The following is a 14,366-nucleotide window of genomic DNA, read 5'->3' on the forward strand; positions in this document are numbered from 1 at the left end:
AGCGACAGACCAGGTAGCTTCCACACAGTGTTACGCAACCAATGAAAAGATATTGCCGCTCGACTGATTCGGAGTGAGACCACTGCCGTTAAACTGGAGCCAGTCATAAGCGCACTGCCCAGGTATGGGAAACTATCCACTCTCTCCACAACTGCCCCATCACCGATTGGGAGTTGTTGGGATGGAGTGTCCGATGGTACAAAATACCCAGGCAGGTGCTTAGTTTTGGTGGGGCTGATGGTAATGCCCCACCTCTTAGTAGCACGCTCCAGTCTCAGCAGCAGCGTCTCCAACTCGTCCTCTGAATGAACAGCTATTACCAAATCATCAGCATACATAACGTGGTTGAGCAATAGGGAGCCATCCCTTGACCGCACCTGGGCATCGATCAGCCTCCCATTATATCTATACTATATGGCGATTCCCCCGGTACAGCTATTGAAGGCTTCACGAACTACGTGGTCAAAATAGATGTTAAATAATGTGGGAGCCAGAGGACATCCCTGTACCACCCCAAGGTGTACAGGGAATGGCTCTGACTCCCGGCCACGTAGTTTTACCCGGGCCCGCTCACCATCATGAAGGTCCTTAATGATTGTGAGCAGAGGGTCAGGTACTCCAAAAGCACGAAGAACAACCCAGAGTCCAGGCCTACTGATGGTATCATAGGCCTTGACCAGGTCAATAAAGCAGAGATGTAGGTCTTGTTGGAATTCCCTACAGCTCTGCTGTAGCAGACGGACAGAAAATATGGCATCTGTGCAGGACCGCCCTTTCCTGAAACCGCATTGGGGCTCCGCAAGCCTCTCCTCAGCGTGCCTGGCAAGGCGATGTTGAATAATCTTTGCCAGGACCTTTCCCGGCACACTGAGGAGTGAGATGCCCCTGTAGTTGTTACAGTCTGTGCGGTCCCCCTTCTTAAAAAGGGGGACCACCAGGGCATCCTTCCAATCCTGCGGAACCCGTCCAGTGGTCCAGACTGTTATTATGATGTCATATAGGGCAGTCTGTGCACAAACGCCGCCCTCCCTCAGCATTTCGCTTGGGAGATCATCTGACACACACACACTGACACACACACACACTGACACACACACCCCGACACTCACACACACACTGACACCCCGACACTCACACACACACTGACACACACTGACAAAAAAACAAAGATCCCCCATGTAGCCTTAACAGAGACTGTAGGGGCAAGTGCTGTTAGCGAGCACCTATGAAGGCCGGAACGGTACACGAGGGGGTGGGTGGCCAGCACCACGCCCGATCGCCTTTGTCTCCCTAGTGGCAATGTTTACACACCGCACCAGGTACTCATTTGAGGCTGAGTCGACCTTGGGGAGGCCCGGGACCGGTTCAGATAATCGTCACTGGTGTTGGCCGTGAGCGGGAATCGAACCCGGGTCGCCAGGTTCATAGCGCAGCGCGCTAACCGCTACACACACACTGACACACACGCACTGACACACACTGACACACACACACCGACACTCTCACTCCCGCCGATTATTTATTTATTTCCCCCCCCCCGCCCCCCCCCCGTTCTATTCGCTTCTATGGAAACCCGCATCACTCGCTAAAACACGTGCGTCTCCTCCACCCCCCCTCTCTATCCCCCCCCTCACTCCTCCCCGCCCTTCATTCATCTCTCCACACACAGCACACACACACAGTATACTAACAAACATAGTATACTAACACACAGCACACACATAGTATACTAACACACAGCACACACACATAGTATACTAACACACAGCACACACACACATAGTATACTAACACACAGCACACACACATAGTATACTAACACACAGCACACACACACACATAGTATACTAACACAAAGCACACACACATAGTATACTAACACACAGCACACACACACATAGTATACTAACACACAGCACACACACATAGCATACTAACACACAGCACACACACATAGTATACTAACACAGCACTCACACACATAGTATACTAACACACATAGTATACTAACACACAGCACACACACACATAGTATACTAACACAGCACACACACACAGTATACTAACACAGCACACACACATAGTATACTAACACAGCACACACACACAGTATACTAACACACAGCACACACACACATAGTATACTAACACACAGCACACACACATAGTAAACTAACACACAGCACACACACGCATAGTATACTAACACACAGCACACACACATAGTATACTAACACACAGTATACTAACACACAGCACACACACATAGTATACTAACACACAGCACACACACACATAGTATACTAACACACAGCATACACACATAGTATACTAACACACAGCACACACACACATAGTATACTAACACACAGCACACACATAGCATACTAACACACAGCACACACACACACATAGTAAACTAGCAAACACACATAGTATACTAACACACAGCACACACACATAGTATACTAACACACAACACACACACATAGTATACTAGCACACACACACACATAGTATACTAACACAAAGCACACACACATAGTATACTAACACACAGCACACACACACATAGTATACTAACACACAGCACACACACATAGCATACTAACACACAGCACACACACATAGTATACTAACACAGCACTCACACACATAGTATACTAACACACATAGTATACTAACACACAGCACACACACACATAGTATACTAACACAGCACACACACACAGTATACTAACACAGCACACACACATAGTATACTAACACAGCACACACACACAGTATACTAACACACAGCACACACACACATAGTATACTAACACACAGCACACACACATAGTAAACTAACACACAGCACACACACGCATAGTATACTAACACACAGCACACACACATAGTATACTAACACACAGTATACTAACACACAGCACACACACATAGTATACTAACACACAGCACACACACACATAGTATACTAACACACAGCATACACACATAGTATACTAACACACAGCACACACACACATAGTATACTAACACACAGCACACACATAGCATACTAACACACAGCACACACACACACATAGTAAACTAGCAAACACACATAGTATACTAACACACAGCACACACACATAGTATACTAACACACAACACACACACATAGTATACTAGCACACACACACACATAGTATACTAACACATAGCACACACACATAGTATACTAACACACATAGTATACTATCACACAGCACACACACATGGTATACTAACACACAGCACACACACATAGCATACCAACACACAGCACACACACATAGTATACTAGCACACACATACACATAGTATACTAACACACAGCACACACACATAGTATACTAACACACAGCACACACACACACATAGTATACTAACACACAGCACACACACATAGTATACTAACACACATAGTATACTAACACACAGCACACACACACATAGTATACTAACACACAGCACACACACACACATAGTATACTAGCACACAGCACACACACATAGTATACTAACACACAGCACACACATAGTATACTAACACACAGCACACACATAGTATACTAACACAGCACACACACACATATAGTATACTAACACACAGCACACACACATAGTATACAACACACAGCACACACACATAGCATACTAACACACATAGTATACTAACACACAACACACACAGTATACTAACACACAGCACACACACATAGTATACTAACACACAGCACACACACATAGTATACTAACACAGCACACACATAGTATACTAGCACACACACATAGTATACTAACACACAGCACACACACATAGCATACTAACACACAGCACACACACATAGTATACTAACACACAACACACACAGTATACTAACACACAGCACACACACACAGTATACTAACACACAGCACACACACACAGTATACTAACACACAGCACACACATATAGTATACTAACACACGGCACACACACATAGTATACTAACACACAGCACACACATAGTATACTAACACAGCACACACACATAGTATACTAGCACACACACATAGTATACTAACACACAGCACACACACATAGTATACTAACACACAGCACACACACATAGTATACTAACACACAACACACACAGTATACTAACACACAGTATACTAACACACAGCATACACACATAGTATACTAACACACAACACACACAGTATACTAACACACAGCACACACACATAGTATATTAACACACAACACACACAGTACACTAGCACACACACATAGTATACTAACACACAACACACACACATAGTATACCAACACACACACATAGTATACTAACACACAGCACACACACACACATAGTATACTAACACACAGCACACACACACATAGTATACTAACACAGCACACACACATAGTATACTAACACAGAGCACACACACACACACAGTATACTAGCACACAGCACATACACACACATAGTATACGAGCACACAGCACAAGCACACACATAGTATACTACCACACAGCACACACACACATAGTATACTAGCACACAGCACACACATAGTATACTAACACACAGCACACACACATAGTATACTAACACACAGCAGACACACACATAGTATACTAACACACAGCACACACACACACATAGTATACTAACACACATAGTATACTAACACACAGTATACTAACACAGCACACACACATAGTATACTAGCACACAGCACACACACACATAGTATACTAACACACAGCACACACACATAGTATACTAACACACACAGCCTACACACACACACAGTAGACTAACACAAAGCACACGCACACAGCACACACACATAGTATACTAACACAGCACACACACACAGCATACTAACACAGCACACACACACAGCACACACACATAGTATACTAACACACAGCACACACACAGTATATATAGTAGCACACACACACATAGTATACTAACACAGCACACTCACACACACATAGTATACTAACATACAGCACACTCAAACACACACAGTATAGTAGCACACACACACAGCATACTAACACAGCACACACACACAGCACACACACACATAGTATACTAACACACAGCACACACACACAGTATATATAGTAGCACACACACACACATAGTATACTAGCACCCACACACACACATAGTATACTAACACACAGCACACACACACAGTATAGTAACACACACACACATAGTATACTAACACAGCACACACACAGTATAGTAGCACACACACACATAGTATACTAGCACACACACACATAGTATACTAACACAGCACACACACACAGTATAGTAGCAGACACACACACATAGTATACTAGCACACACACACATAGTATACTAACACACAGCACACTCACCCACAGTATACTAACACAGTACACACAGTATACTAACACAGCACAGACACACAAACATAGTATACTAACACACAACAACCGCCATTCGCCACTAAGTGGCGGTGACGTCACCACGACGCTTGTGCTAGGCCATGTGCACCTTGAGGCCACGTGAAGTGTCGAACGCCCGCTGGCAGGAGGTCACGGGGCAGACCCAGGTGCCACGGGTCGACTGACTGAGATGACTGGCTGATGCACCACCTGTGCCCCCTACTGTGCCAACTCGCTGTGCTTTAGCCACCCGGCGCTCCGCTCGTTGTTGTGAGCGTCACTCCTTCGCCCTCCGTTGTTGTTGGAGGGCGACTGCCTCCAACTGCCCAGCAGCGTCCTTCACGAGCCTCCTCCACTGAGGCCGATCTTGACACCGTCGGTACCAGTCATCGGCAAGTCCACTCAGCTCCACGTTCTCCTGTACCACATCACTCCATCTCTTCTCTAGCCCGTGCCGCGCCCGTTTAGCCCCCTCTATCCGGCCGAACAAAAGCTGTTTAGGCATGCGGTGACTGGGCATGCGGGCTACATGACCCAGGCAACGCAGCCTTTCCTGCCGGAGGAGCTCACCGATGGTACTGTCCAGATCTTTCAAGGATTTGTGAGCTCCCCACACAATCTAGCCTGGTTAAACCCAGGATGGATCGTAGGCAGGCCAGCCTAAATGTTTCCAATCGGTGAAGATGCTCCATTAGGGGGGGTCCACGTTTCGCAAGCATAGAGAAGGGAGGGAATGACTGAGGCCGAGAAGACTTGAAGCTTCGTGCGGAGCGATAGACTAGGTAGCTTTCACACAGCGTTACGCAACCAATGAAAAGATAATACCGCTCGACTGATTTGGAGTGAAACCTCTGCTGTTAAACCGGACCCAGTCATAAGCGCACTGCCCAGGTATGGCAAACTCTCCACTCTCTCCACAACTGCCCCATCACCAATTGGGAGTTGTGGGGGTGGAATGCCCGATGGTACAAAATACCCAGGCAGGTGCTTAGTTTTGGTGGGGCTGATGGTAAGTCCCCATCTCTTAGTGGCACGCTCCAGGTTCAGCAGCAGAGTCCCAAAATCCTCCTCTAAGCGAGCAGCAATTACCAGGTCGTCGGCATACATAACATGGTTGAGCAATAGGGAGCCATCTCTTGACCGCACCCGGGCATCGATCAGCCTCCCATTGTATCTGTGCCAGATGGAAATTCCTCCAGTACAGCTATTAAAGGCTTCACGAACTACGTGGTCGAAATCGATGTTAAATAATGTGGGAGCCAGAGGACATCCCTGTCGCACCCCAAGGTGTACAGGGAATGGCTCTGACTCCTGGCCACGTAGTTTTACCCGGGCCCGCTCACCATCATGAAAGTCCTTAATGATCGTGAGCAGAGTGTCAAGGACTCCGAAAGCACGAAGAACAACCCATAGCCCAGGCTGACTGATGGTATCATAGGCCTTGACCAGGTCAATAAAGCAGAGATGTAGGTCTTGCTGGAATTCCCTACACCTCTGCTGTAGCAGACGGACAGAAAATATGGCATCTGTGCAGGACCGCCCTTTTCTGAAACCGCATTGGGGCTCCGCAAGCCTCTCCTCAGCGTGCCTAGCAAGGCGATGTTGAATGATCCTTGCCATTTGCCTTTCCCGGCACACTGAGGAGTGAAATGCCCCTGTAGTTGTTACAATCTATGCGTTCCCCCTTTTTAAAGAGGGGGATCACCAGGGCATCCTTCCAATCCTGTGGAACCCGTCCAGTGGTCCAGACTGTTGGTATGATGTCATGTAGGGCAGTCTGTGCACAAAAGCCACCCTCCCTCAGAATTTCGCTTGGGAGATCATCTCTGCCCGGTGCCTTTCCTGGTCTCAGACTCTGGATCGCCTTCAGTACTTCAACAGATGGCACCTCAGCCAGCCACTCACAGGGGGTGATTTGTTCCAATATTTGAGGCACCGCAGCCTCGACAGGGTCATCCCCACTTTGTCCCACGTTGTTTTCCAGTCTGAGAGATTTCCCCTCCCCCAGGACCTTACAGAAATGCTCAGCAAATCTGCAAACCTGTTCCTAGGGGTTGGAGATTGGATCACTGTTCTTTCCCCTAATGATGGTAATAGGTGTGGCGCTGCAGGTTACTTTTTTGATGGAGTTAAAGAGCGATTTGTGATCGCGGGCTATTGAGGCAGATTCCATCTCCTCAGCAACCCGCGAACACCATCCATCCTTGCATACATACTAACAGAGGACACTCACACACACAGTATACTAACACACAGCACAATCACACACACATAGTATACTAACACAGTACACACACATAGTATACTAACACACATAGTATACTAACACACAGCACACACACACATAGTATACTAACACAGCACACACACATAGTATACTAACACACATAGTATACTAACACACAGCACACACACACATAGTATACTAACACAGCACACACACATAGTATACTAACACACATAGTATACTAACACACAGCACACTCACACATAGTATACTAACACAGCACACACACATAGTATACTAACACAGCACACACACATAGTATACTAACACAGCACACACACATAGTATATGAACACACAGCACACACACACGTAGTATACTAACACACAGCACACACACATAGTATACTAACACACATAGTATATTAACACACAGCACACACACACATAGTATACTAACACACAGCACACACACATAGTATACTAACACACATAGTATACTAACACACAGCACACACACACAGTATACTAACACAGCACACACACAAACATAGTATACTAACACAGCACACACACACATAGTATACTAACACACAGCACACACACATAGTATACTAACACAGCACACACACATAGTATACTAACACAGCACACACACACATAGTATACTAACACACAGCACACACACAGTATACTAACACAGCACACACACACATAGTATACTAACACACAGCACACACACATAGTATACTAACACACAGCACACACACACATAGTATACTAACACACATAGTATACTAACACAGCACACACACATAGTATATTAACACAGCACACTCACTTTACTCATAGGCAGCACACAGTACTATACTGACACAGAACACACCAAAAACGTTTCCCTCCCCCCTCACCCCCTCTCACCCCCCCCTCACCCCCCCCCCGCCTCCCCTCACCCCCCTCCCACCCCCCCAGCCCCCTCTCACCCCCCGCCCCCCTCTCACTCCCCCGCCCCCCTCTCAGCCCCCCTCCGCCCACCTCTCACCCCCCCTCACCCCCCGCCCCCCCTCACCCCCCTCTCACCTCCCCAGCCCCCTTCTCACCCCCCTACCCCCCTCTCACCCCCCCTCACCCCCCCCGCCCCCCCTCACCCCCCTCTCACCCCCCCGCCCCCCTCTCACCCCCCCGCCCACCTCTAACCCCCCCCGCCCACCTCTCCCATTCATTTAAACACTCACACTGCCTACGCGAAACTCGACAATCACCAACAACGCCGCCGCTTTAAAAGCCAAACATATACGCGTCTAAAACGAAATATATGACGAGTATATCATAGGCGACGTTTCGGTCAATGGTCCTGTATGTTCCTCGCACAAAACGTCAGTCACGCGCGCAGCAGCGGCGCTTCGTGCACGCCGAACAACGCGTCGTCTCGCCGTCGGGTGGCGGAGGGCTTTCTAAGACGCGATATTTTTTTCTGGCACGAAACCAGCGCGTGGCCGAAACGCACAGAACGAATGTGAATCGTTGTCGGTGGCTCCGAAAAACTACTTCATTTAACTCTCATTTTCTCTCTCTCCACGATCTCTCTCCCCTCTCTCTCTCTCCCCTCTCTCTCACGAAGACAAAGGTCCCCCGTACAGCCTGGACAGACTTGGGGCAAGTGCTGTTAGCGAGTAGCACCCGTTCAGGCCGGCACCGTGTCACACGAGGGGGGTGGGTGGGCCAGCGCCACGCCCGATGCTTCGCACCGCCGCACCAGCGACTCGTTTAAGTCCGAGTTGAACTAGCGGAGGCCCAGGACCGGTCGGTAGCGCAGCGCGCTAACCGCTCCACCACCGCTCCACACACACACACGCAGTCTACGCACGTGGCACAAGCCGCATTAGCTAAACTTAAACGAACCAAATTTTGATTTAAAGCTTTCGTGACTTCATATTCTTAGCTCTTTCGGTAAAGTCACGTTGAAGGGAAACAATAAAATAATAAAACAAATATATAAAACAATAAAAACTCTCACGACATTTCGACCATAACACAAACGGTCGTCATCACACCTGATGACGACCGTTTGAATTTTTATTGTTTTATATATATTTTATTATTTTATTGTTGCCCTTCAACATGACTTTACCGAAAGAGCTAAGAATATAAAAAGAACCACCTTATTGTTATTATTCATAAACGGTGACGCTTTTAGTTTGGGTTAGAGTCAATATAACTGCGTCGTTAAGCCCGCCACTCCCCAACGCAACCAACTAATTGGCGCATTTCGTTTCCGTGACAAACCTTACTAATTTGGCCGTGTCGGGTGGTGGCGGGTTTAACGATACATTTCTATTTACGCGATTTAGCCCCAAAAAACGTCTCTATTATGGATGCACTGATTTTATTCCACCAGGTAAGGGCACACTGGGCTATGTAGCTCTCTTTCAGAAGCGACCTTTGCGATCACAAATGATGGCTCACACCAAGTGGCTTATCATCATCATCACGTGGACATTTTATAGCGGACAAATACTCTGAACGCGCGACGTCGATTCTAATTGTGGAGAGGAAAACCGTAGGACCCGCAGAAAAATCCACGCGATCACAGGGAGAGAGAGACACGCAAATTCCAAATATACAGCAGCAGCAGGCGTCAGGGTCGGGATCAAACCCACGACCATCCTGTATACCAAGCGAGGTAGTTAACATCTCCTAGCCACCGTGATGATGATGAGAGAGAGAGACACGCATACTCCAAATATACAGCAGCAGGCGTCAGGGTCGGGATGGAACCCACGACCTCCTGTATACCAGGCGAGGTAGTTAACACATCCTAGCCACCGTGATAATGATGAGAGAGAGAGACACGCAGACTCCAAATATACAGCAGCAGGCGCCAGTCGGGATCGAACCCACGACCTCCTGTATACCAGGCGAGGTAGTTAACGTCTCCTAGCCACCGTGATAATGATGAGAGAGAGAGACACGCAGACTCCAAATATACAGCAGCAGGCGTCAGGGTCGGTATCGAACCCACGACCTCCTGTGTACCAGGCGAGGTAGTTAACATCTCCTAGACACCGTGATGATGATGATGATGAGAGACACAAACTCCAAATATACAGCAGCAGGCGCCAGTCGGGATCGAACCCACGACCTCCTGTATACCAAGCGAGGTAGTTAACATCTCCTAGCCACCGTGGCGCTCTTAGCACACACAGTATACTTTCACACGGACAAAGATCCCCCGTATAGCCTCAACATGCTCTTGGGGCAAGTGCTGTTAGCGAGTTGCACCTATTGTGTGCGGAATATAACAAAGACCACTGCCGGTATACTCCAGAATTATAGTGTGCACTTAGATTTAAAATTGTATATAAGTGTTAAATTGTCAAATGGTAACAGGCCTGTTACTTCTCCGGACGGGTGCACACATCACGAGCAATAATACCAATTTTAGCAATAATACCAATTATACCAATAATACCAATTATACCAATTATACAAAAAATACCAATAATACCAATTATACCAATAATACCAATTATACCAATTATACCAATAATACCAATTATACCAATAATACCAATTATATCAATAATACCAATAATACTAATTATACCAATTATACCAATAATATCAATAACACCAATTATACCAATAATACCAATTATACCAATAATACCAATAATACCAATAATACTAATTATACCAATTATACCAATAATACCAATTATACCAATAATATCAATAACACCAATTATACCAATAATACCAATAATACCAATTATATCAATAATACCAATAATACTAATTATACCAATTATACCAATAATACCAATTATACCAATAATACCAATTATACCAATATTACCAATAATACCAATTATACCAACCCCAATGGCCCTCGCAACAGCACAAGAGGCACAGTCACACAGCATCCCGACGACCCACGGCTTCACAGCTCTCCTCCACCACGAACGCTGGTGGGAGAAAGCTGCCGAGCAACGCCCGAAGGCGCGCACGAAGTATCGCCCGGCCCTGGAACGGACCAAACAAAACGTTCCCAGCGCCACCTCGGAGGATCGCCCCTCGTCCTCCCCGCACGTGTCCCAGCCGTCCTGACGAAGCGCTCCCTTCGCGGCAGCAGCGGGGCTGGTTCCCCGTGGCGCCCCACCCCTGGCTCCAATAACGATGGTTGCGGAGACGACCCACTGGCGAACGGACCGGCCGTCCGCTTCGGAACCACAGTCGTCGACCGCGCCCACCGGCCATCAAGTGGCTATCACCCCCAGGCTGGACTCCAAGACGATGGTTGGGGTGCTGACCCACCAACACGGCTGGTTCCCGGGCCATGGACGAAGTATGTCCCCGTAGTCGGCAGTCTCACGTCTCCAGCACAGCAGTCGCATCGAGCAGGATGAGGAGCGGAATGGAATCCCTGCCCCAGTTTCCAGGGCGGGCCCTTTTATTGAGTCGCTCCCTTGGTTTTTTTTTTCAAAATTGATGAGCACTGCGTGCTCATGAGTCCAATCCCTCTTGCTCCCAAGCTGATCTAATCCCACACACACACACACCTACAACCACTTTCGCACAAAGCCACCCCAGCGCGTCCCTCGCTCCTCAATGAAGACACCCCATTGCTGGTTGCTCATCCTATAAATCTTTGCCAGGTCCGGATTGAGTTCGCGGGTGGAGAAAGGAAAGATACCTTCTTGGGAATGCCAGGGCGTTTCCCTGATGTATTTTCTGAGCGGACAGGGAAGACAGTAACCCTGTGTCACACCATTGGATTGATAAACGAGACCCCTATAAGGTCCCACCCATACCCAAATTCTACGAAAAAGATAATCCATGAAAGGGAATAAAGATGGCGATGGAAGGGTTCATTGAGCCCGGTCATTCCCCATGGGACTTACCTGTTGAGATTTTGGGTGATCAGGATGAAGTACTGTTGTACGGTAAAGTCACGAATAGAACCAAAGAGTATGGATCCTTGCAGTCACGAAAGCTTGAAATCTAGAACTGTTGTACGGCTCTGTAAGCGCATGATACATTTTTGTGGTCCCCAAAAGTAACTCGCTTGCACCTTCACGGGTGCCACATTTAGTGACATGAGCCCTGAACGTGAGCGCTTGGAGCCGCAGGTTGTTACCGTTTACGCTAATCAGGCACGTGTGTGTGTGTGTGCATGCCTTGGAGTAATGCCGAGGAGTTGGGCAAACTTCAGTCGGCAGCCGCAGAATTGTCCGGCTTCGGGAGACGAGACAGTTCGGAAAAATAGTGGTGTGGTGGAGTTACTGGTGATGAGATCAGGGCAACGACAGTGGTGCGCTTGGGTGCCTGCAAATCTGAGGGATCAGGTAATGCATTATTACCATGACCAACCACACAGTGGATATTTTGGGGTCCGAAAAACATTGGCTAGGATTAAGCAAAGATTTACATGGAAGGGGATGAAGAAATACATAAAAACGTGTGAATGTTGTCTACCTCGGTGTCCAGACCTTGGCACTGAATCTCTCTGGATTGAAAGGGGCCTTTGCCAAGGAGCACGCAAGGATTTCAATATTTGTCGGTCATTGTTGACCATTTTGGCAAGTGGTGCGAAAATTTTCCGATGCGTCAAATTTCCTCTCAATCTGTTCAAACAGTCTTGGGAAAGGTAAATCCTTTCGTAGTGGGTCACTCCCACCTTCCTCCATACAGATAATGGGCCTCAATTCACCAGTGCTAGTTGGTTCAAATGGTGTGGGGACCATGGCTTTCAACATGTTAGGACGCCACCATACCATCCGCAAGCGAATTGGACGGAAAGAATAAATCGCGACATAAGTGGCTTTTTGAAAATGTATTGCTATGAGCATCGAAAGACCTGGGAGAAATGTATACCTAAACTTGCATGGTCCTTGCAGACAGCCGTTCAGGAAACCACAAGCTATTCGGCGTACCAAAATGTCCTGGACCAGGACCCAACCTCCCTTCTGGAGGTAGCTTCCCAGGGAAAGTGTCCTAAAGACATCCCTGGGGAACTTGGGAAGCATCAGGTCATTTGGGAAAAGGTTAAAAATTGAAGAGGAAATATGCGACCGAACAACAAAAAGCTAGATGCGATGACAAACAGAGAAGTTTCCTTTAAAAGTGGGAGGGGTCTTTTGAGGACAGCTCCGGAGAAAGGAAAGGTGGGTGGACCTCTTTTCTGGGCATTTTGAGGTCACTGAAACTCCCACAAGAAATCTGCAGGGTGGTTGAAACAGGCTCGGGTCGTAGTATGGGAATCCAACATGTAAAATTTGGACGACCATTTTTTTCAGCGCCATTTCCAAGAAGAGGTAGTGTGGCCTCAAGGCATTCTAGGGGAGGATGATGGGGGGGAGGGGGGGTTATTTGAATTTTGGGATAGGAGAAACGTTTTTCAGCCACCTTTAGAACAAAGGCCTCAACGTACCAAAGTGAATTGTGATTTTCAGGGTGATGAGGAATCAAGCACTCTGGTGGAAGAGATGAAATTGCCTGAGATGGTGAGGAAAGGTAGTGCCGTACGGGTAGAGATAGAGCCATCAGAATAAACACCCGATAGGTGTGTGGAAAAGCTTCAAGTGCACATGACCAGTGACCAATGACGGTGAGGCACGTATGGAATATCGGGGGGGAACCAGGGAAGATGGTCTGAGCGTGGGGGCACTGTAATATTTTACCCAA

Source organism: Petromyzon marinus, chromosome 60, assembly GCF_048934315.1.
Source record: "Petromyzon marinus isolate PM22_M1 ecotype Great Lakes invasive population chromosome 60, UKy_Petmar_22M1.pri1.0, whole genome shotgun sequence".
Taxonomy (NCBI): Eukaryota; Metazoa; Chordata; class Hyperoartia; order Petromyzontiformes; family Petromyzontidae; genus Petromyzon; species Petromyzon marinus.